This window comes from Argiope bruennichi, chromosome X1 (assembly GCF_947563725.1).
Source record: "Argiope bruennichi chromosome X1, qqArgBrue1.1, whole genome shotgun sequence".
NCBI lineage: Eukaryota > Metazoa > Arthropoda > Arachnida > Araneae > Araneidae > Argiope > Argiope bruennichi.
The window spans coordinates 81,616,768-81,640,739 of record NC_079162.1 but is presented as its reverse complement, the minus strand read 5'-3'; the positions used below and the strand labels follow the sequence as shown (position 1 = coordinate 81,640,739).

The 23,972-nt window shown below is 29.6% G+C and overlaps 1 protein-coding gene across 5 annotated transcripts in view; it reads left to right on the top strand.

The window, feature by feature from the left end:
* Positions 1-23,972, top strand: part of LOC129959502 (uncharacterized) — a 47,659-nt gene that overhangs the window by 15,382 nt on the left and 8,305 nt on the right. For all 5 annotated transcript variants that reach the window (XM_056072363.1, XM_056072360.1, XM_056072362.1 and 2 more), the window contains exon 4: positions 16,751-16,881. The gene's annotated coding sequence lies outside the window, so the exon portion shown is untranslated. The remainder of the gene's footprint in view (positions 1-16,750; positions 16,882-23,972) is intronic.

Below are 23,972 nucleotides of genomic sequence, written 5' to 3'. Positions count from 1 at the left end.
CGGCACGCAGTGGTGCACCTCATTTAACAACAGTCTGTACCCCCGATGTCTCTTCGCAAATGGACACGCTAAGGGAACAGTCTACAAGTGCTGTCAGTAGCGCACGAGAAGTGGCACGAATAACTGGTATACCAAAGACTTCGGTGTACCGTATCCTTCATGGTGTATTGCAATTGTACCCATACAAATTGCAATCGCTACACCAGCTCTTACCAAATGATACAGCTAAGAGATTGGAATTCTCAAATTGGACTTTGGCGAAAATTGAAGATGATCCGCGATGGCTGCTGAAAATATTGTGGACAGATGAGGCTCATTTTGCTTTGCATGGAGCTGTTAATACCCATAACTGTAAAATATGGGCACATGAGAATCCACATGCTTACCCTGAGAAGCCCCTGCATTCACCACGAGTTACTGTTTGGTGTTGTTTCACTGCATCCATTATTGTAGGCCCTTTTTTCTTTGCAAAGCCGTTTAAAAAAGCAGGATGGAAGACATGTTCAGTTAATGGAACAAGTTACTTGGAAATGTTACAGAAGGAAATGATACCGTCCTTATTGGAACACGATGTCCTTGACACAGTGATATTCTTGCAAGAGGGGGCACCTCCTCACATCGACACCGAAGTGAAGGCATTTTTGAGAAGAACTTTTACTGAAGAACGGATAATCAGCCGTCACTTTACACATGAATCGCCCCCACGCTCACCAGATTTAACACCCCTTGATTTTTGGCTATGGGGTTACCTTAAGTCTCGGGTGTACCGCCATAGGCCAACTGCGTTAGTGCAGCTAAAGGAAGCCATTCGCCACGAAATCTCATGCATTCATCCGGATATGCTGTATGATGCAGTTACCAGTGTTGTCTCCCGCTTCCAAACTGTTATTTGTGGTGATGGCGGACACATAGAACAAGTACTGTAGTACTGGTGTGATACGCATGTAAACAATTGCTTGCATGCAAATAAAAGTATTTTTTCCGTAGAATTGTATGTTTTGCTTGTGTTTAGCGCCCTCTATCTACAATTTTTTGAACTATTTCTTTCTTTTTGTGTGTGTGTGTGTATGAAAGAAAATCCCCCTTCATGAGAATAACAGTTTCGCAAACCGCATTAAAATATACTCATTCCTTCAATTTTTATGAATTTTTAAAGTATTTACAAATTTATGGGACACTCGGTATATTGGTATTTATAAAGTGTTTATTCTGATAAGCCAGTGCTTGCAAAAAATCCTATGTCAAGTTCGAACAGTCACTCAAAACTGCAATATAGCGCACCGAATTGCAACAACTGCTAAACATATTAAATATGTTTAAATTAGTTCCGACTTTGTACAAAAAACATGCCATTCTCCACCCTTTGTATTAACAATTTTTTTTTTCCTATTAGTTTATCTAAATGATTTATTATCAAAATCAATCGAATTCGATTCGGATTAATCTTTTTAAAGGAATTTTTAGCTTAAAATTACATATTGTAAGAAAGAAAAATTTACAAAACAATTGGTAAAAAGATGCATGTTTCTTAAATAAGTATACAAAGCTGCAGATATCAAGACATTCAAATTCATTATTCGAATTACTCTTATTCTCTCAAAGAAAAAGAGAAAATGAACAAAGACATGCGACGAAACCCCACAGTTAGGATTAATAAAGCATCTCAGTAATTATATTTTTATCTATGTTGTTCAATGATGGAGAATGTTTCTCTATGTGAAACTGATATTTTAGTTTTTGATGTCTTTCAGTATATGTTTCTATGTCTGTAAGTTTTATTGTCTTTTGTTTTCATTTCCTCGATTATCATTTAAATAGTATAATTTTAATGCTTCTGAATATGTACATGTATGCCTTTTCAAAAATTTAATTTAATTTTTTGTGAGGATTCAGCATCATAATTTCAGTCATTAACGTTCAAAATGTTTTTTTTATCAGAAAATATGCTAAATGACTAAATTTAGGATACCAGTATAATTTATAGTAAACTTCTGATTAAATATATTGTTCTGGAATTCATTATTTTGACTTATAATTTGTATTGCATAATTACATTATTAATGAAGAGAAACAGTCATCTTACATTTCTTCAGCTGCATTATATTATTGATTACTGCTAACAGTCTTACTGTCACTATCTTTATTTTTTGTGTATTTTCAATACTTCATCCGTTATATTTAAAAAAATATTTTATACCTTTATTTTCCTTTTACTCTTTATTTAATTCCCTTTTACTCTATTTTCATTAAGTTTTCATCTTCTTACTTTAAATATTTTCAACTATTTATAATTTTGTTTTGTTTAATTTTTGTAAAGAAACTATTGATTGTATAAGTTTATTAGCTTTCCTAGGGATATTCCGTTGTTCTATAAATAAAGTCAGAAGGTTGATTCTTTATACCTACATTATCTTGTACGTCTATACAGTTAATGTTATTTCTTGTAATTTTCTGTTTTCCAGTCATAATGAAAAAAAAAAAAAATTGTTTCATGTAGTCATATTTTCCTTACGAGAAATTAAAAAGAATAGATTTCTTTATCCAAAATTGAAATAGATGTTTATCTAGGCTTTGCCCAATAAGAATATTAACATCTAATTATCTTTCGGAGGAGACTTCAGATTTCTTGAGATTTCGATTCTCCACATCTTTTGTTACTTCCGATTTTAGTTGCTGGTAAGGATCCTCTTCACCAGGGTTAATTATGATGTCACGAATAACAGGCGCAGCTTCAGGTGGAATATGCGCTACACAGTAGTTGAATTTGGTTTACTTAAGTACTTTTTTTAAGGCTTTGGCTCTGCTAATTCAAATGTAACTTCTACCATAAAAAAAACCAAAGTTGCAGATCAACAGAATTAAATGGGATTATCTTTACTGCAGATACTTCATCTATGTCGGAATTCTTTGAAAACGGAAGTATTCTTAATCAAATGACAGATGATAAAATTTTTAACGTCCAGTCACCATATTGTAATTAGGGTTGCGTGTAGTTGTGGTTGACTCCAATTATTGCGAGATGTTAGAAAAATAACTGTATTTACATTTAAACTTACGAAATTAAACAATAGATTTTGACTACGAGCTTCACCAAGGCTAGTGTGCGTGGGTTCTGAAAAAAAGGAGAGAATAACTTTTTAGAAGCATAGCGCGTCTCAATACCCGGATGATGGGCATCGCGCCAGGTACGTAATACACAGCCTCGACGGAGCCTGTAGTTTACAAATTCATATTGATATATGATTTATGATAGGTATTCACTGCAATATTAGATTATTTTTTTAAAAAAATGTATTTGTAGCAAGTTGAACATTTCATTTTAAACAAAAGGACCTTGAGAAACATCTCATCGTTTCAAAGAAGGAAAATTTTCACATTGCAAAAAAATATAAGATATTAATAAGCGCAAAAGTCCACTCATGTACTTGATTTTTAAATCTTCTATTTCCAAGCAAGTATAAAGCGAATTTAAACTAATATTTACAAGATATGCGGCATTACTCTGTCTTTTGGATATTGAACATTTTAGGAATCTAGCACTGGAAATAAGTGAATCAAACATGATATTATTTCCAAAGCTGAAAATATCAAATTTCGTAAATAATTAGCATATAATTGAATTTTCCCCCGTAGTAGACCACTTAACTAGAGGAGCATTTTTATTGAAATCCCCAAATATCTTTATCTAATATTGGAAAACTATTCCAATGAACTGGTAAGAAATGAACATTTTGTTTTGACAGATCTGAAGTGATTAAGGTTTTGCAAAGGATAAGAGATTATTTGAAAAAGCATTCAGTCTTTGAATGGAACAACAAAGTTAAAGATGAGCCCTTTGAAACGCATGGACTTCATAATGCTATTTATTTTTGCTGAAAGATCCGGACACTGGTATTTGCATTTAAACAGAATCATTTAAATGCTTATCTACTTTCATGTACCCACTTAACTTATGTGAAATCTCTTCAATATACATTCAACTGATGATTAAAATTGAAAAAAAAAATTATTATTAATGTTAGCTAAAAAGGAATTCATGGCCAAGAACGTGGATTGATATGTACATAAAAGGTCTCATGCGTCCCAGAAATCAGTGAATGGTCTAATATATAGACGAGATACAACAGAAAGCAGTTTTTTAAACGGATCCTTGGAATTTGTTTCTGTTTCAAAGTCCGTGTAACCATTGAGGATTTTCTTAGAATGTCAACAAAATGCAATGAGGAATGACTGCAAGAGTCAAGAAAACAATTGTATGACTTAAATGTTTAACATATAATTACGACAACGCAATCCGTTCGCCAAACTCTGAGGAGAACTGGTGTATTTGGAATCTGGATTTGTATGTGATGATTTAATAAACTGTGACTAGGCTTTTGAGATTGAAATTAAAGCTACTGACAAAATCAAAGGAGAAAATTTTGAAAAATTCAAACTTCAAAAGGAAAGAGATGGTAAAATTGAAAACAAAGTAAAAATCGTTAAAGTTAGAACAAAATAATAATACTAAAAATTATTGGTAATTTCTAACAGGCTTTCTACCGTATTTTATGGGACAGCAACAGCCCCAGAAAATCATGATTGCGTTAGAAATATGAATTACAAGCACATCCATTATCCATATTTGATCGCGCATCTCTTTCCAAGATTTCGAAATATTCTTTGATGAAAATGTTTGTTGAAGATGTTGTCCAGAAGATTGATAAGAATAATAATACTTATATTTTGAATAGAGGATTCCTATTATTCTATGTGCATGACCAAAGAATTAGATATTTACTGGTATACTTAAAAACTACCATAGTTATATTCTCTATGAGTATATGGAACGATACGATGCACATTCCCACTTTCAACCAAATTTGGTAGCTTTAATTTCATATGAAACTATACATTTATAAAAGTAAACATAAAAAATGCCCTCTATTATTTCTTAAAATATATAAATTTGATGTTGGTCCAATAAACTATTTAATTAAATAAAGCTTATCAAATGAAATAAAAACTTCATTAAATGAGCTTGAATTAAGATGCGTATTTCAAAAAGTAAGTCACATTGTGGATAAGTGAAAGTTTATTTGGGTCTTAATAACTGATCAGAGTAAACTTTGTTAATCACAGGTTTAGGAGTCTAAAAAGATAATGTGGTTTAAATATTTCACGAAATAAAGTTAGTTGAATTTTCATTACAATATAAAATATTATTACAGATCAGAAAAACAATATTAAAAAAATTGTTGAAATCTGGATAAAAACTTGTACGATAGATAAATTAATATCATTAAAAATATGAATGTATTGAATTTTAAGATAGTATAAAAATCACTTTTGTGAAATATCATTTTTGGAAGGTATTGTGGAAAAGACCCCAAAACTTATTTTCCTTTAAAATAATAATTAAGTAATTGAAATAAATTTTTCAATAAGGTGATAATGATTTTTCTATTATTTTGAAGAGCATATAATCGAAATTGAACGAACACTGTAGGTTTGTTGAAGGAACCTGCATCTATGCATCTATATAACATATATATATATATATATATATATATATATATATATATATATATATATATATATATATATAGGTATGTTAACTCTGGCTCGAAAAACAGGCCTCTACTAATCGGATTATATCAGATTAAATATCTCTCACAGGCCCTAGGGGAAAGCCCGGTTGAGATTAATGCGTAGAGATGGCTCATATTAAAAGAATCACACACTAATTAAACATAAACAAATTTAATGAACTGGACGAACGGCTGGGCCGCTTTACATAGATGAACGCTAGTACAGTACTGAATACAGTTTTTAAAGCGGGAATCAGATAGCTTCTTATTGGCTGTTGAGTGACGACGCGTGCGCCGTTAGGATGACGCTCCGTACCGCCAACGCCGCTAGGGGGACGCTCCGTACACTATATATATATATATATATATATATATATATATATATATATATAATGACATGCCCAGTTACTATTTATGCATAGTGTGTCCTAAAAATGTGAAATGACCTTGTATATTTGTTCTGGTGGTATGCTTTTTATTACAGAATTTCATTAAGTTATGTAGGTGATTGTATGAGTACCCTTAGGTTGGAGTACCCTTCTGTGGAAGTTGATAATAAGAAAATAAAAAAATTGAAATATTAATTTCTTTTACAGTGCATTCATATTACTCCATGAGTGTAAAAGTGTCTGTGTCAGTGAAATTAATAAAATATTTCCCTTTATTTTCATATTATATATAACATTGGGATTTAGAGATAAACCTTTGTTTTAATAAAAATCGTTTTTCTATTTTTGCTGCCCATATAAACTTAGACCTTATTATTTGGTCCATGGCTGTGTTCGAGTTTGACACCTTGGTTGTAATAAAACTTTGAATAGAATAAAATCAAATATCCATTTCAGATTATTCATTTTAGACGTAAAAACAAAAACATACATTAAGTGAAACAGAATAACATATAAAAAAATTGTAATTCTAGATTTAAAAAAAGAAAAATAATATGGATATTTTCTCCCTTGTCAGTATATATTTTGGTTGTCTCAGAAAAAAGTGGAAAAAGCGTTTATTTCAATAACAGTATTGCAATTAGACGCTTACTTTATATTACAGAGTTTCATTAAATAAGATAAGAAATTACATCAATACATTTTTATTCTTGTGGTAGATAATAATAAAAAGTTAAGAACAATTAATTTTTTATACAGCCCAAATAGAGTAAAGGTGTAAATTAATAAAATATTTCTCTTACACTCATCTATGCGCATACAAAGTTTCACGCTTCTCTCCATAAAATTTGCAATTTATTAACTTCTATTTTTTATATTTCTAACTGGTGTTTGAAAGAGTCTTTCATTGTATAATTCAGGAATAATACACCTATTCACGATATATTATTCAAAAAGCAAAGTGAGAAAATAATGCATTTATTAACTCTAGTTAAATTGTCAAACGAACAATAAATGAACTACTTACAAAACTTTTTCAAAATGAACATTTTGGATATCTGCATTAAGTTGTCTTTTTCTAACATTTACATACATATATCGCTGTATCCCGATTGCATACTACATTAATCATTAGAACTCCAGAATGTGCCTAGTTATTAATTATGTTATTTTTTAAGAGCATTTGATGTCATATACATAATTGAGAGCAAAACAAAACAAAACAAAAAATTCTTGTTTGGAATTACAATACTTCTTTGAGATAACTTAAATGTTCGATTTTTCAAGTATTTTATGCATTCTATATTAATTCTAAGTTGCAACAATTGATCAGGCGAAATGAACAACAGTATGTGCGAATGCAAATTTCTTTCGTGCCATGATGTACTACTAGTCAAATATAATAATTTTTATGAATTGAAAAAATTTCCTACTAAATTTTTAATAAGTTTCTCTGAACTTTGAAATAGACATCACTAAAGAAGATACATTGTATTTGTTGACACTTTCGCGCTATGGGTGCTGTATAAAAATACAATTTTTTTTTATTATCAACTTTTACAGAAGCCATAGTATTTTCAAAAAAAATTCGTACTTATTTCATGAAACTTTACAATTGGAAGTGTATGTCTTGGTGTAATAATGAAATAAATGCCTGTTCTACTTTTTAAAAACACTCTGTATGTTTTCCAAAATCAACAACAAAGAACGTGTTTAGTTTTACATTATGGTTCACGAAGTTTGAACTTCGAAAATGAGTCAGATTGCTCAAGGCCAGATTAAGATTAGTTAACAGTAAGTAAGATACAGATTATTTAAGTAAGATTCACACCAAACTTCCACCTTCAACGACTAAAACATCCTATTTTATAAAGGATTTAATTCAATCTCTATATCAGCAGTTTTTAACTATATAATGCTATGATATTAAAATTTTTACTAAAATATTTGCATTTTTTAGTAAAAAGATCCATGTATTCAAAATATATATATTCTAATACAAAATTTGCCAGAGTTGTTGAGTTGAAAGTCGAGTCAGTCGCAAAAAAAAAAAAAAAAATGTTGGACTAAAGCATAGGCGAATTTGAAAATATATAGAAGAAAACCCTCAGAATAATATTCAGAAATTCAAAGGATATCAGATTTTAATGATACCAAAACAAATTCGAGTATATGGCCTTTATAAATGAACCAAAAGTACAAAATTAATTTGCCCTAAAAACAATCCAAAAATTAGCGACCCTCCCCGCTCAAATTACCGAGCTCTTAAGACAATAGCATTTGATAATCCTGCCCTCAGAATGAATGCTTTGCAGATATAGTTTATTTGCACTTTATGGTGCTTTTTGTGTTCAGTTCTTTATAAACCGAGGAAAACATAATATACAATTTGGACCAGTAACTTATCTTTTGAAAAATTACAGAAATCAACAACTGATGTGTAAAGAAGGCACACTAAAATTCATCTGACCTTTCGTGTTTGAGTTATCAGGCTCATATATGCACAAAAAGACAGACAAATGTTTATTTGATGGACTTAGCCATTAGTTTGTTACAGATCAAAAATTTCAGGGGTAAAACGCTATGTCAGAAATTGTATATCCAATTCATTCCTTTTTTGGGTTATTTTATATGCACAAGAAATAGCAGATTTCCCATGGTAAGATTTCATTAAAAATTTGTTACGACAATTTTATTGTTTCCGTACCAAATTTCATCCATTTAGCTTGTTTTATCTTCGAATTATCGCTTTCAGAAAAGTTTTCTTTTCAGATTTGGGGAGGTCTGATACCCGGAAATTATTAAAATCTCGATATCGAATTTTCAGACAAAAATAATTCTTTATATGTACCAGAAAATAAGAAAGAAAACTATATCAACATTTCACACAAACAAAATGTTTCTCGCCTTTTCACTCAGAATACTGATTTGCGTGGTATAAAATCCGAATTACTTGTTTTTGCCAATAAAAAAAGATTCAGAAACAAGGAAATACATTTCATTTACCATCTACAGGTTAGGTGGTCGAGCATAAATCGGAAACATAAATCCATTACTAATTTGGACAGTGGAGAGTTTCTGATTAGGCAGCTGTCTGGCATCGTTAAGCTGTGGGAGAACCATAGACAGGGCAATTTAAAATCCTGATTTTCATATTTGCAAATACACTTAAAAAATTTTTTTTAATACTCTGGAATTCTAAAATATAGGATAGTATTAACATTTTATCAAGAGTGATTGTTCAGGTTCCTATTTTTCATTTAATTATTACAATATATGTAAATACCGACGTCTGCTTCTCTGATATTGTGGGTAAACTTGGATGCAAGTCATTTGAATCATAATGTTGGAAATCATAATATTGCTTCCCTGTGCAATTAGTTTCATAGTAAGAAAGAAAGTTTTACAGATATTTTAATAATGCCAGTCAAAGACCCCTGGCTTTGATGACGAATTTGGAGACAAAAACGAAAGTTCCCATAAGTGCACGATTTTTTGGCACTATGTCTATTAGAAGCCTAAAAACGCGTATTTTCTAGAAACTTCCATACCGTGTCTCGACAGGTATATCAGCGAAGACACACACACCATAAGCAGTAATTGGGTGATTTTTTGTTGTTGTTGTGTTGATCTTTAACGAGTTCTGAGTGCTGTGTGTTGTTGCAGCTGTTTAATGATAATTTGTCGCTTATGTGTAATCTATTTCTGCAAGTGTTGTTCTTTGTTTTGCGTCAGATGTGTTTTCGTGCTTTTTTGTGCAATAAAACATTGTTATTCATTGTAGAGCTTGTTGAATTTTTCACTGTACACTTACAAGAAAGATTTTTTCTAACAGTAATAAATAAGTAAAAACAGATACATTTTCACGAAGTTCATGAAATAAAAAATATTAACCTAAAATAAAGTATTGCAAAAAATAATGGATTGAGTTAAAAAATTGTACTGAAATGTGAAATTCAATTCACCAGTTCATAAAAAGAGGGACTTCATGTGTGTATTACTTAAATCCGCCATTTATTGTAAAAAAAATGTGTATAATATATATATATATATATATAGGATGAGTCTGACAATGCCAAACAAAAATGGATGATAGAAGAGCTCATGTGAATCACAAAACACTATAATAAACCTGTCCTATCTTTTATCGTTTGCAAATTATGGTGGATAAATTGAATATACTATAAATCGAAAAAAATTCCATATTTAAAAGATTCTGACAGATCCTCATGGAAAATAAGCACATATCTTGAAAGGGTAGAAAAACTCTATAAGAAGAAAACATTTTCATCAGAATTTCCGGATTTAAAGCCAAGTTAAAAGCACCGAAACCTTGGAAAATACGTAAAATTGAATTTTCACCAAAATCTTTAATGTTGAATTCCACAAATACAATTTTAGCTGCAATATGTCAAATTTACCAAAAACTTGTCCATATCACCACCTTTCGAATAGACTGAAACAAACCACATCAGTGTTCTGTATCAGGAGAATAAGTCTTTCTTTAGTAATGCATCATTAAAATGGACGATCGTCAAAAAAGAAAATTTGCGAGGGCCCATTGTGGTTATTGATTTTAATTTCTTAACGAACTTAAGCCTAATGTTTTAGTTAGGTGCAAGATAAAAACTTTTAAAGACAAATAAGAAAAATAGCATTTTTATTAAGCGATAAACACAATGGAAAAAAAGTAATATGATGCACAGTGAAGATGGAATACATCTTCATATCCGAAAAAATCCATATTTTCATACATTTCATTTATCCATCATACTTTCATTTGCCGATTTCGCGACGAACGCCACTTCCAGGGCTGTATTTATTGATTCTGTGGAGTAATAGACTCTAAGTGACTGAGAAACAAAAGCAAACAATCGAATGGTGTTGCATAATAAAAGGATTGAGTATATTACAATAATTTATTACAAAAGTAGTTTTAACATCAAAAATATTATACATGAACCCCCATCAATTTTAATATCAACTAGTAATTAGTTAAATATTGTGTAATAATTGTAATTTAATTAAGAATTATGCAGATCCATAAAATTAATCACATAATTTTTAGAATGACATTCTATCTAACACATTTTTAACAACTGAATATTATTAAACCATCGATAACATTAAATTCAAAACATTAAGCATCAAAATTAGTTCAAATCCTGTTACAGCAGGAACCAAACTGACTCCACATTCTTAACGAAGAGGTATAGTTTCGGAATAAAAAAAGGAGCCTTTCCAGATTTATTTTGTAATTGATCATGTGAAAACTAAAAATAGTAATGAGATAATGAAGAATTATTAACGACAGTAATGAATACTAAAAAATATTGTCCCTAAAATTTTAGAAGAGGGTTGTCTACATATTTAAAATAGTACAAACTTTAAAATTTCTTATGGCAGCATCCTTTTTTGATGTCATAAATAAAATTCCCTTGGGAAAAAAAAATATCCGGAGTGCAAGTTTGGTTAATATACCATGATTACATCGGGAGATATTTGGCATTTTCTGTTAAGGGGCTGTTTTTATATTTAGATGTGTAAGATTTATATATTCTCTGAATGTCGGTAATAATTTTTTTATCATGATTTCAAAGCATCTTTAAAGGCTCATTCCGCATGTTAAAATTCTGCTATTCTATTTCATGACGAAATATTTATAGCGAAAATTTTAGGAGAATCTTGATTCTCTTCAGGAAAGAAATATTCAAGACTGTATAAAAGACTGTTGGGAGTTTTGTTTAAATTGCGCCTGAGCCTGATTCGCCTTTACGCTGAAAGCACTAAAATGGAAAGTTTTGTTGTATGTGTAAGCGATATAAAATTAAATATATTTTTTATTATTTAAAAGAAATGTCAATTTTAGTATTAAAATTAATATCTACCGATTCAGAGAGAAAAAAATTAACTGATTTTTATTCTGTTGCGCTGTTTTGCATTTCTTCATCTGCATATACTATCTTCACTGCTTACTACTCATAAATAGACATGAAATGATGCACCCTTTATTTCGCAAGTATGCAAGAAAAGTAGTGCATTTCCTTCACTGATAAATGTAAATCAGTTTTCTTCCATGCTTTACGGGCAACTTAGTGTTCTATGACAATGTTCTTTGTTTGTCAAAGATTTTATTGTATGAAGTCATGTATACAGAATATATGTGTGTTACAAACGTGAAAAGCAAGTTTCTAAACATCACTTTAAACGTTTATTGATATCTTTAATTTCCCCTATTGTAACATTTTATAAAAATATAATGCATCACATATCTTGCTGCTTCTTATATGAATAGAAATTTGAAAAGAAGTATAGTTACAAGAATTATTATATATAATTATAAGAATAATTATAACTATAATAATTATTATCTTATACATATAAGAGTGATACAGATACAGATTGTGAGAATAATTATTCTTTTGGATGTCTTTAAGAAGTAATCAGTTTAATAATCGAAACTTTATGTTAGAACATATTTGCTTAAACAGAAGAAAGTTAATTTAGTTCAGCTAGCATTGAAAAATTTAATATTTATTAATCAACTGTATTAAATAGACTAAATTAATGTAACTAAAATGCGCTGGTGCTCCATTATGCATTAATCAAATTGTCGGTGTTCCCTGAAGTAAATCTGGAGGAAAGGTGCTGGAAGAAAACAAGGCACTTTTTGCTGCTGAGGCGTTCGGACAGAAGGTACGGCCTAAATAGATGATTCTGCCCAGATGTTAATATCAAACTTGTGAGATAGTGATGTTCTACAAGATAGTGATGTGGAGATTTTCGAATGACCAAATATTCGCATTGTGCGCGTTGAAGACACCTTTTCTCGTAAAGCAGGCTTCATCTGAGAATAAAACTGTAGTAGAAAAATGTCCATCTTTCTGTGTAGCATCAAGCATCCAGCATGCGAACTCCACCTGATTTGTGATTTTCATTGAAAAACGTTACCTGCGACCCTATGTTTTCTGGTAATTTTTCATCTACTTAATGCCTATTATTCTTGCTCTGAATTTGTCTTTCGAATTTGACAACACTTTCTACGAACATCGGTACTGATGTTGAGCGATGTTTCCTGGTTCCCATTTTAGTTTTTCTTGAATATCTTTAAAATTCCCCAGTTCTCACACTGCACGCATATATCAAATTATAGACTATAAAATTCCTAACATTTTCAAGCTTTTATTTTTCTTCAAGTTTTAATATTTTTGCAAATATGGGTTCTAAACTACTTTTTTCTGTTTCAGTAATTTACGACCCCCTAAATCATCAAATCCTCATGTTACCAGCATGAAAAGAAAACTTTTAAGAATGTGCTTTCACTTAAAAAAAATTTGTAGTTGAAACACCATTTGTTATTTTTTTTATTAATTTTTCACAGTTTCCAACACTTCTCCAACTTTTACATTTTTGCGATTTTCATCAATTAAACGTCGTTTGGGACCCTATGTTGTATGGTGATTCTTTATCCTCCTGATGCCTACTATCACCCCTCAGAATTTGTCGGTCGAATTCGGCAACACCCTGTATATGTATATTGAATCTTCTACTACATATGTTATCGGCAAAGTATAGAATGCCTAGGCATTGTATATAATGCCGGACGTTTTTATGCAAAGTATGAAATATGAGAATTATTACATACTTTCCCCAGGCATCGTATATAAGCAATCGGAACTTTTGCGCTCGGTAAATCATTCCCTACCCCTGTTGCTGTCATAGGTTTACTGGGATTTGGACCTTTGGCAAGAAAACTTGGCGCGGGTGACGGTTTTTAGTTTTCCATAGTTGCATTTCCGGTCGGGCTTATTGGTAATAATGGAATGGCGATAATTTTTGTAAAAATTTTATTTGATCTTTCATTTGTGAGATCTTGTACATACATTTATCTTATCATTTATCTTATTATTATTAATAAGAGCCTTGTTCATTGCTCCGAAAAATTAATATATATGAATTTTCCCAGAAAATTAATCTACATATTTTTATCACTCAAAATTTTATAAAATAATTAAATAAAACGCCAAAATGATGCACTGCCTTGAATGGTTCCTGAGAGGAGAGATCTAAGTGCTAAGTGTAAATATATTCATGTCTCAAAACAATTTGTTAAATAAGATTCAAAGGTTAATGTAAAAGGATAAACATGTAAACGGATTACAAAGGGTAATTGAAAGGACCTATGAAAAAATTTAAAATTCTTAATTCATCGGAGCTTTTATTGACTCCAGTAACATAAATTGTAATTGTTTAGTTCATTTAGACCATTTTGTTAGTAGATGATGTGCCCCTGATTAAAATTGACTGATGGGCGCTGATTACAGTAACTATCCAATAGATATATAAACCCTGTTTACCTTAAATTTAATTGTTTGATTTAATTAATAATATAGATATTGTAAAAGTTCATAGAAATCTTTTCCTCCATTTACTTTTTAGAAAATATATTTCAAATTTGTTCGCTTCATACAGACACTAGCTGAAATTTACACTTTTATATATTTAATTTACAATAATATTTGATTTATGTTTTTAATTTGAACTTCTTTCAATGTGATGGCAACAGGTGGATAACAGCTAATTTTTTCCCATTGACGTGCTCATGCAGATTAAATTTTATTTTTATTTTGTGCGAAGTACATTGTTGAAAAATATGGTTAAAATGTTTCTTTAAAAACACGTTAAAAATCGAAACTTAATTTGTAGATTAAAGCATTGGTATCATTAAAAAGATAATTTTTTTAGCTTTATCTTGATGCAAAAATCAATTTTGTGTTTTAATATTTTCGGAAGTTATAGCGTTGTAATTTTTAGAAAGTGTATCCATTTTTAAATCTTGTTACTCCTTAATGTAACAAATTATTGTATGTATAAGGGTCAATGTCAGTGAAATGAATTAATATTAGATAAGTATATTATCTGTAATGCTCATAAACAATGCTGATTGAGAAAGTTTTCGTATTAGTTGAAATTTAAACACTTTCGTTTTTCAAGTTCCCATTTTTTGTTGAGATTACTGAAAATTAAAAAAGATGCATTGCGCAAAAAGCGGAATAGTATACGGTTTTAAGAACAATAGTAAATGTTACATGTCCAATAGAATTTGAAGTTAAATATGCTCTTGTGAGTAAGCGATCAATGACAAGTTAAGTAAACTTTAGCAACCATAAATCTGAATTATAAAACTAAGTTGGCCATTGCTTTCATAAAAACTTTTTAAAAAATGCTTTTTAATGTGTATTAGCATTTGTGTAACAATATATTTTGCAACTATTTTTCTTCAATTCATGGTTATATAGGAGTAATCATAATTTCTATTTTGAAAAAAGCAACATTACTACCAAGTTATTCAATGAATCTCTCAAAACTTTTTTTTAAATTTTAATTACATACAAATGAACAAAAAATGCTGTTAAGCTTTCAGAAATGTGGAACAGTCTTGACTATGCTGAATGTCAGAGAGATAAATGTTTGCAGTTAGTTTATTTTTTTATTTCTTTATTTATTTTTGTTAAATGTAAGTGACCATATTATGCATATTGTGAATGCATATTAAAAAAAGAATTATTTAGAAATTATATTCATTTTTTTTAAATTCACCTTTTTATTATTTTCATATTATTTTTTTATGTATAAGTAAAAATTATAACAATTCCTAGATGAATATTCAGTCTGAAATATTCCAGAACTTTAATACGAAATAACGAAATATACAAAAATTCAATTTAATTTTGTTCGTTTCTTTCTCAATTAAACCTATTTAATATTTTTTGAATAAATAATTTATTTATAAAATTCGAAAAAAAATTAGGGACATTTTATTAAAATTCGCTGTTAGTACTAAAACTATTGAGAGAAAGGATTGAGCCATTCTTTTGGGATGAATCCGAGGTCTTACAATTTCATAGGCACATAGATGTTGGCCGATTCTCCTGGATTGAAAAATTAATAAAAGCAATTATTGATAAAAATAAAATCGTGTCAAACTAAATACTATAAACATTGAATTACTCCTTCTAAATTACAGAATTCGGAAATGTTAATTAACAGAATTATAGAGAGCAAGTAAATGTCCCAAAATCGAAGTGCTTCAATAATTAATCAGTGATGAGTTCTATGTTCTAAGAGCCCTTCTAACATTCACGCGGGCCTCAGTATGATTTTCTGTGCAAGCAGAGAAAATCTAAAATATCCAACTCAAAGAGTATTTTTTCCAAACAAGTTTGGGTGACTCATTAACCCCACCAAACCCCTCTCGTGATGTACAAAGACAGTGACCTCTTCAGAGAGTAAGGGAAAGTTTTATTGGTTAATCGTTTTATTGGGGGTGGTTGATGGGTCAGTTGACCGCACAGTTTGGCGTACATTGTAAAATCGCCAAATCTTACATGCAAAGATAAAGTTTATAATCTGGTAGTCTTTCTTGACACTTGAGCGGAAAGGGGGAAATTTATCGAGCGCAAGTGACATAGAAGCGTATATAATACCTAGGCATTCTATAAAATGACAAATGCAATTTAGACAAAGTATGGAAAAGGTCCTGATAAGGCTATTATATAGATGGCATGCATTCCTCAAAACTACAAATATTATTCTAAAAAAATAATAAGAGTGCCATTAAAAAAAATTGTTCAAAATACGAAAATAAGAAAAATGGAAGTTGTACAAAACAAAATTTATGCATTTTTTATTAAGGTAAATAAAATTTTCATATGAAAAATAAGAAATTAAAATTAACCTACTTGTTGCAACATGGTATATTTGAATGACATTTTGAATTTCATTTTTCAGGCAAAGACATTTCATATTTTGGCACTTTGTTTTACACATACATTTGGCGAATCCTTGACCGCTTCCACTGGAATGATCAATTGCAATTAACCGGAGAGGAATTTTGTCGTCAGGAATATCTGCAATTTCAAGTAAGTTCTTAGGGCATAAAGTGAATACTTGTTTTAAAATTCCTTCAGAAATTATAAACCGGTAGAAACCATACTCTGCCACATTCATTACAAATGCCAATATATTGTGCGAATCCCCTTGCCCCTTGTCGACGTCAGGTATAGGAAATCGCACAGTAGTTCCCCAAAGAAGCAGTGGGAAATTTATTTTGGCTTGTAATTCAAGATTGATTTTAGAATTTATTTTAACTTCAATAGCATTTTCAATTTTGAAACAAAGGATGCACAAAATATCCATTTCATCGAAGCGGAGATATTCGTACTTTTCCAGGTTGTCATTTGACATTCTATAGAATGCCTAGGAAATGTGTGAAACATGGATTCGTTTCATACATTGCCGGCTAGTTTCAGGCATTATATACAATGCCTGGGCATTCTATAGAATGCCGCATTTATACTTTGCCAGTAACAAATATAAAGAATTATACATATTCTTTTTTTCAGTTTCAGTTTCACTTTTTGACCAGATTTGACGAACCTAAAAAACATATTTCTTAATTAGAATAATGATTGAGCTTTTATTTCTTTTAAAAGTACAAATAAAATATTTGTTGACAATTGAAGATTGGAAATTAACGAGCAAAAGTCTAATGTAACTTCATAAGCATTATAATGTTTTCCATCTGATAATGAACTGTGTAGACAAAATTTTTAATAACGTTTAGAATAATAGAGAAAAATAAAAATAATTGAAACTAATGGGAGTAAAATTTATGTTACTATTTTATGAAATGTGAGATAATTATATTATTAACTACTTATATAAGAATATTCCAATATACCTACATAGTCGCAAGTTTTAAAAGAATTTTTTTTCGAAGTTTACAATAAATATATTCTGTTAAGCTTTATTTTTAGCCACATGTCAAAATAAAAACAATTACATAAATGTTATTGCAAAGCCAAAACATAAGAACGTAATTCAATACTTTTTAAAACTTCTTTCATTTGCACATTTGAAACTGTTATTAACAAAAAGAAAGAAAAAATAAGTGCTATAATTTAAGAACACGCGAAATAAAAAGCTAATAAGAATTAAAATCATTTGAAAAAAATACGAACAAGAAAAGAAATGGGGATAATTCAATTAACAAAGTAAAGTTTCAACACTTAATGAAAAAGAAAGATTAAGAGTGGATCGTTGACTTAAATATTTATTTCACTTTATAGTCGCTTACACCTAACGCTAATAATATCACTTGCAACTCCATGCTTCAGGTAGTCAAGAAGCTCGAAAAGCTTTAACAAAAATAATCATTTTTATTCACTATTTAGAATAAATACTATACTATTTACAAATATATAATAATAAATAATTTTCACTTACCATGTTTCATGAAATGATAGCACGTTTTGCTGGATGAATTCCAAAATCCAATACATGCCAGGTGGGAATGCCCATGGGAAATTCCTAAAATATCTTCGTATAGCGTCACCTGGGAAGAATGGACTTTCAAGACGTCGCGCCGACTGTATGGCGATTACTTGAAACGATCGTTTGAACAAAGGCGCCGTGTGAGTTCGCCCGGATGAAAACGCGACCTTCAGAGGCGACAGAAAAAATATATAGGCAAAATCCGATATTCCGCCGATGCGATGTCGACTTCTCGAAAATATGGGCGAGTTTTACCCAATCATTGCGATCGTTGGTCAATCATTTAGAGACCACTCTTGCTGCTTGTAAAGTATTTATCTTTTGGGGAATTGGTCATTTTTATTTTTATTTGGGGAATAGGTCATTATTATTTATTGAGATTAATTGAAATTTAATATCCATACGTCAAATGCTCAAGTTATGGTCTGTAGAAAATTGAATCATTAGACGCTAGCTAAGAATTTATGTGGGATTCTCAGAGAAGGTGGTGATGATGTCACGGCATGAAAGTGTGCGAGTGCGGCTGGTGTTAGTAATTCATGTTTTTATAGAAGGAAATACAAAACATGTACTTTTATTTTTGCATTCTTAAGAAAAATTTCTGTGCCAGGAAATGAAAATTGCCTTTGAGAACTATATTTTCTTTCCAGTAAGATAAGGCTCCTGAGCACTCATCCAAGGTTTGTAAGGAATGATGCCTCGATCATGTTAAACAGTAACTTTATTGTTCATCCCAGTCTTCCTACTCAAAATTTATAGGAAGAAATCAGTCGGAATGTCATGAAAAATATGACATTCAGAATAAAGTTGAACTGAAGAGTTTCTTTAATCTAATTATCTCGGTAATTTTTGAGTGTAATATTTGTTTATACATGCAAATGTGTTGAACCAATTCGTTAAATTTTTTTCATAAAGGGATTTGTGGGACAAACTAATATATTATTTATGGTTAAAACTGTATGTAAACCTGGAATGAAAATGCTACACTACTTCTACAAAAATGGTCTTCTAATTTCTTCTGAGAAGTTAACCGATTGCAAAACGTTTCTGATATCTGAATATAATCGTAGATCATTGTCATTAGAACCGAAGCCACGCCTTGTTCAAAAGTTATATTTCCGTATGAAGCTTTACCACGACCTTCGTAAAACAAGGACTCACAACTTATTTGTGACGTCACACGAGTAGTATGATTGGCTGCCATGAGCAGAATCCCGCTTCCTTCCTTGATGTTTAGGTATATTTTAAGTTCAATTAAAACTAACTTATTATTAAGACATTTACCTTGTATAAAATTCAAAATTATTTATTTTTCCATGTGTGAATAAAAGAAACGGCATGGTAGAAAATCTTAAGATCCTCTATAGCTTATTGACCATTTAATAACATTCAAACTACATTTAATAACATTCAAATCACAATGTAAATTTATTAGATATATACATTGGGGTATTATTGTTAGTTTTTCTTGTTTTAATGGAGATTTTCGTTTTTATTTTATTAAAAATCGTTTTGTTTTTTCCCTGAAAATATTTTTTAAAGCTTAAAATTAAATTAATAATTTTTAAAGCTTTTGATGATTTTTTTTATTGTAGTGACAGGTAATAACATGTATTTTATAAGTTAACATAAAATTGTTTACTTCTCAAATTACTTATGAACTTTCAAATAAAATATTAATGTATTTAATATAAAATTTAAATTTTACACTAACTAATTCTGTTGATAAAAAAGAATTACTTTCACAGCTTGTTTTTTCACATGAAGAATTGTTTTCATTTAATATATTAGTAATTCATACAATTTAATAAACTAGCTTTTATTATATATCTGATTTTACGTTTCAATGTATTTATAATTAGTTTCAATTCAATCTGTAGAAACAGTAAAAGAAAACACAAATAAAAAAAATCACACACCATTTGAATCTTTACATTTTATTTACAGAGAGACAATAACAAAATACATTTTGTTTTCCAACTTTATTATAAATTTCACACAGAGTAATGAAAATAATTATAATATTAAATAAAGTTAAAATACAAACTTACAAATTACTTCTAATTTGGAAGAAATGAATAAAGAATGAATTACCTTAGGAGCTTGAGAAGTGCCTAGACAAATAAAAATCATTTTGTTTGATTTTTGAATTATACTCCATGAATTTGATTTAAAGTTTTTAAATTTTAAAATTAAATCAGAAAAAGTGTTGATTTTTTCTATCTCTCTTTTTACTATGACCTGGAGACTGCTATTTAAAGCTGCTTTTAAGTTTTCCCATTTTTTTATGTGTTGACCTATCCATTGGAGTTTCTCTTCTTGCTTTTGATTCTGAGGAAAAGTGTGAGGGTAAATTAGGGAAAATTGAAGGTACAGCATCAGGTACAAGCCTAGAAAAAAGTGGAATTCTTAAGATAAAAAAAAATTAGTAATTTATTAAAACTTAAAATCAAAAACAGAATAGATATTTTCTTAATATATAAACTAAAAGTTAATGTATGTTGGACAGTATTAAATAAATCATAATGAGAATTAAAAAATTAAATTTAAAATCAACAGAAACATTCATTCACCCAAAATAAAATTATGTTGGAATATCTATAGTAATTATTTATACTACCATTCAAGTAATACAATATTCTACATGAATTAATCAATTGATTTTACACGGTATGAAAAATGGATTTAAAAACAGTAACTTTTCATTACTTTAAAAAAAGTTTCAGATATTTTGTAAAAATTGCATTCATTTATAATTAAAGTTTGTGCATAACTAATGATATTTAAAAATAATAATAAATATTAATTGTTTTATATATAATCTGATGATTTATAGATAAACAAATAAAAACTACATTTTCTAAACCTATGAGCATGCAATTCATATGGTTTTTACAATTATATCTAACTTTTTTTCATAATATTTTAGGATAAAATATAAGTTTAATCTGCTACAATCTATAGTCATGATATATATAATTAAAAATTAAGTTTTATTATTCATTAGATGATTTAAAACTTTTTTTTATAAGAGCATAACAATAAACCACTTAAGTACTTTGTAAGATTTTGATGATAATTATTAAAAATTTCTAAAAAAATTGCCTTTTACACTCTAGTGGTACTTGAATAAGTTCTCTTGTACTGGTATTAAACGCTTCTCTAACTGTTAAAAACTTATTTTCTTGAAAATGTTTAGCACAGACCTAAATGTTAGCAACAAATATTAGGCCTAAATCAGATTTTAAAAAATATGTATAAAGTATAATTAAAAAGATACAGAAACAAAACATTTTAAATATTAGGAACAAATAAACAAAAGACTATGAGAAGTAACAATAAAACAAAGAAGTTTTTTATTTAGCTCAAGCAAACAATACCAAAGTAATTGGAAGCATAAGCAACTAAATGTGGAGCAAACAAAAATGACAGAAGTTATACATAATTTAAATGTTTCGTATTTCAAAAGAATTAATTAACTAAAAATTGTACAAAAAAATAAAACTTACCTTACTATATTTAGTTGGTACGAAATCGTCCCGCTTTGTTGCAGAGATCCATGCTCTTCTAGTGTTTTTATCGTTTTGAAACGAAAATACAGAAACATTGGAGCTATTTTTTGTGTAATTACTTTTACAATTGAGAACACAGCACGCACTAGGCATCTTCATTACGATAAATTAAAATTAATATGCAAAAAGATCAGAAAACTACCAAAAAAGCCAATAACACATTTCCCATTCTTTACTACGATAACGACAATCTTTTTCTACAGAACTCATCCAACCTCATGACGTCACCTACTGAAAGCTTTGGGAGTTGTGAGGCCTTGTATTACGAAGGTCGTGGCTTTACCCAAGTTATTTTCTTAGTCCAATAACTATAATAATTTTGATTGGATTTGAACTAGCGAATGATGTGTGCTGGGAAGGTGAAAATCTTAGGCAAGTTAGAGACACAACTCTAAAGAGGAAAAAATGATGTGGAGTTGAAATTTTCATTTTTCTACGATTTTTTAAAATTTGTACTAAAAGTTTTTGATATCTTTCAGTCCTTTCAATTGAAAAGTCAAAGATAATCCTATTCATAAATTAAATACGTCGCAATGTAAGTTTAATTATTATTTATTTTTTAACTCTTGCTTTCCCCAAAGGAAAGTTATTTCGTTGCTGATCTTCAAGCTGAGGGGAAGATACTGCACTTAAACAAGAAAAGTAGAGATTTAGATTTCATCTCCCCCCCCCCTTTTCCCCTGTTTAACGTATGAAATTTTTTTCTTAAATATTGCTGGAAATAGAAAAATGTTATTTGTTAAGTGTACCTATCATTTGAAACTTAATGTGTATGCATTGGCTTATCAAAAGAAAATCCTATTGCTCTGTCGTTGAATCCCTTAAATGTTTTGTTTTCTTTTCTATCTAATTAATTTCAGTTTCAGGAATCAGAAGTCTTACTTATTCAACTAGTCATTCATAGAATACTTGAGATGTTTGTGGATTCTGTATAATTTTCACATTGAATTGGAATGTCTATAATTTTAAATTCTCAGTTTAAAAACTCTTATTAGACGCACTAATACAGCAGTTAAGTAATTAAACAGAATTTGAAATAGGATATAGGAAATGTGAAAATGAAGTTGCTCTAATAAAAGTAATCCTACAGAAATTACATGATATCCCCTATTTTTTTATTATTGCCGTTCAACTTCAGAGCCCTAAATTTAGCGTTGCCAAGCAGTGTTCCAAACAAAGGGTTGTCACGCCATCGGGAGAACCTTGAAAAGAAGGAAAACTCACGTAATTTTAAAATCGACAGAAAAACCCTGGAAAATGATATATCGGAAATATTTTCACATATATTCACTGAAAGTTAATAAAAAATGTACGTTAGGCAAAAATGTTGTACCTTATTTATTAAGGATTAGCTCTATGAAACTGATAGCTGAAATATCTGCAGAAGTTGCAGAAACTGATGACCAAATACATGAATTGGCAAAAATGAATTAATAAAAAAATTTTGATTCGCAATGTTTTTTTGTTAAGTAATCATTAAATGATTTGTATCATAATAACAAAATGTTTTGTGTTCCATTTCACCTGAGTCCTTAATTTTGTGTGAGTTACAATTAAAGAGCATGATAGGTAGTATATCCTCTCCCCTTAATATATAAATTTGGTCTTGCTAAATTCTAAATATTAAATAAAAAGGAATTCTTTTTGTATATAAATATAAACTTTCTTTTAATATGCTTTATTTTGAATAATGTTAAACTGTTGCTTCCTTTCCTTGCTTTTTCCACTCCTTAAATCATGTTGCTTTATAACTAGTTCATGAGTGCTATTCGAGCATTTTCCTGAATATACGTACAGGGAAAACACAGGCAATTTTTTTTCCAGATTTGAGTGGCAACCTTGCAAACAGCATTTTGAAAAACATTGTTTTCACCAAAAAATCTCTATTAATAATAAAAATACAACTAAAGTGTGATTTTCGTAATAATAGAAATTTAATAACATAAGTTCAAGATACACACAGAGAGAGATTAAAAAGTGTTTGCGTCTTCATTCTTGTTTAACACTGTATAATTGCGATAAGTTGATGCACGCATAGTATATGAACTAATTTGTTTTGTGGTTATTGGTAAAGAATTTTCGTATACTCCGATATAAATACTACA